The 6,347-nt window shown below is 24.6% G+C and overlaps 1 non-coding gene across 2 annotated transcripts; it reads left to right on the forward strand.

Annotated features, from left to right (window-relative positions):
* The first annotated feature begins 395 nt into the window (after positions 1–395).
* LOC103865841 lies at positions 396–6,347 on the forward strand. 2 transcript variants are annotated; one of them, XR_004457406.1, is made up of 5 exons: positions 396–1,458; positions 1,560–1,685; positions 1,889–5,646; positions 5,748–5,875; positions 6,101–6,347. It is a non-coding gene; the product is annotated as an uncharacterized LOC103865841 (transcript). The 2 variants fall into 2 exon arrangements; XR_001958357.2 differs by having other exon boundaries at positions 5,751–5,875.

A 6,347-nucleotide genomic window follows, 5' to 3' on the forward strand; every position in this document is an offset into this window, starting at 1 on the left:
TTAAGGGAAATTGCCACAAATACCACATTCATAATAATATTTTTCATGTTTACACTAACCACTTTTACCGTAACTTTTAATGAAGGGTAAAATACAATTATACCCTTAGGGTTAACTAATCTAGATTTAGGGTTAAGAGTTGAGGGGTGGGGTAAGGTTTTTGGAATGCGGAATTTATGATTCTAATAAATATATAAATACTTAAAAAATATATAAAAATATAAAAAAAATAGTTTCAAACATAATTTTTGTTTTTCAAAAAGAAATTTGAAAAAAAAAATTCAAAATAAATTCAAAAAAAAAGTTTTATAAAAAAAACTCGAATTTGAAAAAAGTATATTTCGAAAAATAAAATAAAATTATTTTTTTATATTTTATATTTTATATTTTTTTTATTTTATATTTTTTATTTTTTTTATTATATATATAAATAACAAAGACATAAGAGTCTTTTGTCACTTAATAAATAAGTTATTTTCGAAAATGTCTCATTAGTGGTGGTAAAAATGAAAAGTGATACCATAAAAGTGGTAAACATGTAATTTCCCAACCATATTTTTTTTGTTGTAACAAAATTTTAAACGAAAGTGATGATGGTTCATATTGATTTTGGGTATGCAACAATTTTTAAACTAAAACACATTCTACTATGTGGTCTATTGTTAATCATTAAAAATTGTTCTAGGTCCATTTAAGGAAAACCATGGGATGAACTAAAAAACGTTACAACTTCGGATTGGTAAAATATAATTTAAGATTGGTAAAATATAAGCTAGCAAATTATAATTGTTTTAGGAAATGCAAAGTGAGGAAGGTTAGATTTCGTAAAGCATTAATGATAAATTATTTTTAGTTCATTATTGTAGCATAATACTTAAAAGCTAGATGTATTAATTACTTTTGAGGCAGTCACTTGTAAATAATTTGTAAGTCTTTGGGTTAGTTAAAAAAAATTCTTAGGGTTAGTTTTTATTTTTACTTATATTTTAACAGATTAGATAGATTGATCGTATAGTTTTAACTTTTAAGTGAGTGAAAATATTGACAAGAAAAAAAAAAGAATTTACAAAGAATTTTTTTGATAATAAAATCTAGTATTTTTCTCTAATTCACCAAAGTCATAAAGTCATGTAAATTCATTAATATTTAAATCTTTTCAGATCCTAAATTGAATACACTTCTTATAAAATAGAAACTGAGGGAATAATAATCTCAGTCAGAGTCTTATTATGAAACAGCCAAAATAGGTAAACAATTTATTATATGATAAATTTCGTTGAACAAATTTGCGTTCAAAGTTTTTCATATGTAAAAATTAGATACGGAATTTTTTTTTTGGTAACAAAAGATACGGAAGTTTGTATATATAGCACTTACATGACCATACAATGATCAGTTCATAATATGCAGCAACATAAAATATAAGCCAAGAAGTTTTATAGTCAGTTCATACTCATCGTAAGCATTTCCCCAAAAAATTGCATCTCTTTTACCAATAATTTATTCTAATCTCGAAATTGAATATGTTTCTTTTCTGTACGTTTTATTTTCTTTGCAAGGACATCAAGATAACAAGTTCGTGCAACCTATAAAAACATAACTAATGGCAACCAAGAAATTTGCATCTCTTTTGCTACCTTTGTTGATGGTCATGCTTACTCTCACATTTATCTCTATGGTTTCAGGTATTATCTTTTCAGCCTTTTTAATAAAAAAAAATCTTTATCTTCAAATCCAAAAAAAAATATTTTAAATAAGAATCAGTAGACGCAAGATGTTTTGTCTTTTATTTGCGTTTTATAATGTATATTGTATTAGTTTTCTTTACTTAAAGTATTATTAACTTTTTATCAAAAATATATATTATTAACTTTTATGAGATAAACAGGTGAGAAAGACTGTGAAGCACATGATTATGGCAGTTGTCCTAAGGACAAGGATTGCACTGCCCATTGTGAATCTCTCGGATTCAAATTGGGGGGAGTTTGTGTACCAAGGGAAAGGAAAAATCCTTTCTGTTGCTGCAGGACAAATTTTATAAGTCGCCATATGTCCACTAATTAATCTTGAATTTAATTCAATATGAAATTATGTACTCTCTCTCATCTATATGAATAAAAAATAAAATTCAAACATGATATATTCTGCATTATTCTGGTTTGATGATGTATTCTGATTTTTTTTTAACGTCTTTAACTTTATTAATATCAAATCAATGTAACATATTTACATGAATCATAAATTACATAAAACATGTTAATAAGAACTTATAATAGAGATAGCATTAACACGATGCTTTCTAGCGCATTCGTAAGACAGGCTGGCTCGTTAGCTTTTCTCCACTTTGTTCTTGGTCTTGTAAGATCTTGCTTGTGGCTTTCAATTCTTGTGAGTAAATGCATTTTTCTCTAAGAAGATCATTGGATACGATCCATCTGTTACATCGCAATCCATCCCAAATACTCCCGCTGCAGGAGATAACATGCTTTGTTGTAACTATAAATAATAAGTGAATATATAATATAAGAAATATAAATATTACATTAAACAATAATAAGTAAATATAAAATATAATGAAAAATAAATAATAAGTAAATATACAATATAAGAAATACAAATATTACATTAAACAATAATAAGTAAATATACAATATAAGGAAAAATAAATAATATGTAAATATATGATATAAGAAATAGAAATATTACATTAAACATCAATCGTAATGTTAAAATAAATAAATATACAATATGAACAAATAAATAATAAGTAAATATACTATATAAGAAATAAAACTATTTACATTAAACATATATCATAATATTACCATTTGATATAAAGCAAGAAATTTCGAATAAGTAAATATACATAATAAAAAAAATAAACAATAAGTAAATATACAATATAATGAATGAAAAAGTAAATTAAACATCTATCTAAAAAAATATATAGTAAAATAAATAATAAGTAAATATACAATAAAAAAATATATAAATGTTACATCAAACATCTATCTGAAAAATGTAAAGTTTTTTCTCGTTTTCTCTAAGGATATATATGTAAATATACAATATGTGTAATTAGATACGTCTTCTTGATATATGTTAATTCTTGTGCTATTATTTTTTATTTCCAGAAAAAAATGGTTAAGCACCATTATCACTTAGGTTAAGTACACAAACAACAACAAAATTCATATATCACAAAAATGATCATATTAACATTACAGTACAATAATTTTAACTTAAAAATATAAAAACTTTCAATTATGCAAAACATAAATAGAAAGCACTCATGTATTCACACAAACATACAATTCAGAATACAACGTCCAAAATAATAGTTGTACAGTTAATATTTGAAAAATCAAAATAGCTCAGTGTGTAACCCGGATTAACCCCTAGTTTATATAATATGTGAGTTTAGTGTTTAATGATTAAATTTTAGTATTTAAGATATTGAAGTTAATCGCCTCTTCTTCGTATCTGATGTTTTGATTCTATGAGTGAACTATTTCACTTACATTCACCATCCAGTTTTAAATGGTTTTACATTTTTTAAGAAGAGTCGATTTTTTTGCTCAAAATTTATGTGTTCGGTAAATATTCTTAGATTAAGATGATGGATAGTGTTATATATATATATGTGTGTATATATATGTGTTTCACGCGTATGTAGCTGCAAACGTAGATATCAACCGAATATTTGGAATAGCAAGATTTAGTAGTTTACCAAAAAGGATTTTCGAATTGAATTAAAGATTATATATATATATATATATATATATATATATTTCATTTATGAGGCAGTTTCAGAAATAAAATTATTCAGATTTTTCATTTCCATTATCGATATCAAATAATTAATATATATATATATATATATATATATATATATATATATATATATATATATATATATATATATATATATATATCATATATAGTTTGTAAAGAATACATAATTTAATTGAAAGATTGTTATCTTTTTCGTTTATATGGCAGTATTAGAAAATTAATATTCAGAATATTCGTTTCTTATACTCGATTTTTTAGAACTAAATGTATAATAGATGATAATCCACGCTTTGCGCAGAGTGAGTTTTTAAAATATGTCGTATTTAAATATTATAAACAATACACATTTTGTTATCAATAAACCTTTTTAAAATTGATTAGGAATGAATATTCAGGTACCATTTGGTTCGGTCTGAATCTTTGTGGGTTCGGTTCAGATCTTTGCAGGTTCGGTTTGGATTTGAGTTCAGATAACCCATTTAATTTTTTAAAGAAATTAAAGTTCATATATACTTTAAATTTGGATAATATATACCCAAATACTTACACTTAATATAAAATTTTGTTCAGATTAAATATTTAGATAGGAAATCAATAGATATTTTAAATATTTTTGGCATTTTGAGTATTGTTTAGCTATTTTAAACATATACTTTTAACTATTTTTATATATTTCCAAGTATTTTAGACAACTTAAGAGCATCTTATATATTTTGTATATTCTTTTAGATATTAAATTAAAAAAATTAATATATATAAGTATATAAATCTGGTTCGAATATATTCAGATACCCTAAATATTTTGGTTCATTCGGTTTCGGTTCTCTAGATACCAAAATTTTGAACATGTTCGGGTATCTAACCAATTTCGGTTAAAGTTCGGTACTACTTTTTTGGACTGGATTTGGTTCGGTTTTTTGGATTCAAATTTTTTGCCCAACCATATATTTTTTTATTGTAACAAAATTTTAAACGAAAGTGATGATGGTTCATATTGATTTTGGGTATGCAACAATTTTTAAACTAAAACACATTCTACTATGTGGTCTATTGTTAATCATTAAAAATTGTTCTAGGTCCATTTAAGGAAAACCATGGGAAGAACTAAAAAACGTTACAATTTCGGATTGGTAAAATATAATTTAAGATTGGTAAAATATAAGCTAGCAAATTATAATTGTTTTAGGAAATGAAAATTGAGGAAGGTTAGATTTCGTAAAGCATTAATGATAAATTATTTTTAGTTCATTATTGTAGCATAATACTTAAAAGCTAGATATATTAATTACTTTTGAGGCAGTCACTTGTAAATAATTTGTAAGTCTTAGGGTTAGTTAAAAAAAATTCTTAGGGTTAATTTGTATTTTTACTTATATTTTAACAGATTAGATAGATTGATCGTATAGTGTTAACTTTTAAGTGAGTGAAAATATTGACAAGAAAAAAAAAAGAATTTACAAAGAATTTTTTTGATAATAAAATCTAGTATTTTTCCCTAATTCACCAAAGTCATAAAGTCATGTAAATTCATTAATATTTAAATCTTTTCAGATCCTAAATTGAATACACTTCTTATAAAATAGAAACTGAGGGAATAATAATCTCAGTCAGAGTCTTATTATGAAACAGCCAAAATAGGTAAACAATTTATTATATGATAAATTTCGTTGAACAAATTTGCGTTCAAAGTTTTTCATATGTAAAAATTAGATACGGAATTTTTTTTTTGGTAACAAAAGATACGGAATTTTGTATATATAGCACTTACATGACCATACAATGATCAGTTCATAATAAGCAGCAACATAAAATATAAAAGCCAAGAAGTTTTATAGTCAGTGCATACTCATCGTAAGCATTTCCCCAAAAAATTGCATCTCTTTTACCAATAATTTATTCTAATCTCGAAATTGAATATGTTTCTTTTCTGTACGTTTTATTTTCTTTGCAAGAAGACATCAAGATAACAAGTAGGTGCAACCTATAAAAACATAACTAATGGCAACCAAGAAATTTGCATCTCTTTTGCTACCTTTGTTGATGGCCATGCTTACTCTCACATTTATCTCTACGGTTTCAGGTATTATCTTTTAAACCCTTTAACAAAATGAAATCTTTATCTTAAAATCCAAAAAAATATATTTTAAATAAGAATCAATAGATGCAAAGATGTTTTGTCTTTATTTGCATGTTATATTTTTATGATACTGCAAGTTATTAGTAAATTGTATTGTTTTTTTTAAAAAAATATTATTAACTTTTTTGATCAAAAATATATGTTATTAACTTTTTATGAGCTAAACAGGTGAAAAAGACTGTGAAGCACATGATTATGGCAGTTGTCCTAAGGACAAGGATTGCACTGCCCATTGTGAATCTCTCGGATTCAAATTGGGGGGAGTTTGTGTACCAAGGGAAAGGAAAAATCCTTTCTGTTGCTGCAGGATAAATTTTATAAGTCGCCATATGTCCACTAATTAATCTTGAATTTAATTCAATATGAAATTATGTACTCTCTCTCAACTATATGAATAAAAAATAAAATTCAAACA

The sequence above is a fragment of the Brassica rapa genome, chromosome A04 (assembly GCF_000309985.2).
Source record: "Brassica rapa cultivar Chiifu-401-42 chromosome A04, CAAS_Brap_v3.01, whole genome shotgun sequence".
Lineage (NCBI taxonomy): Eukaryota > Viridiplantae > Streptophyta > Magnoliopsida > Brassicales > Brassicaceae > Brassica > Brassica rapa.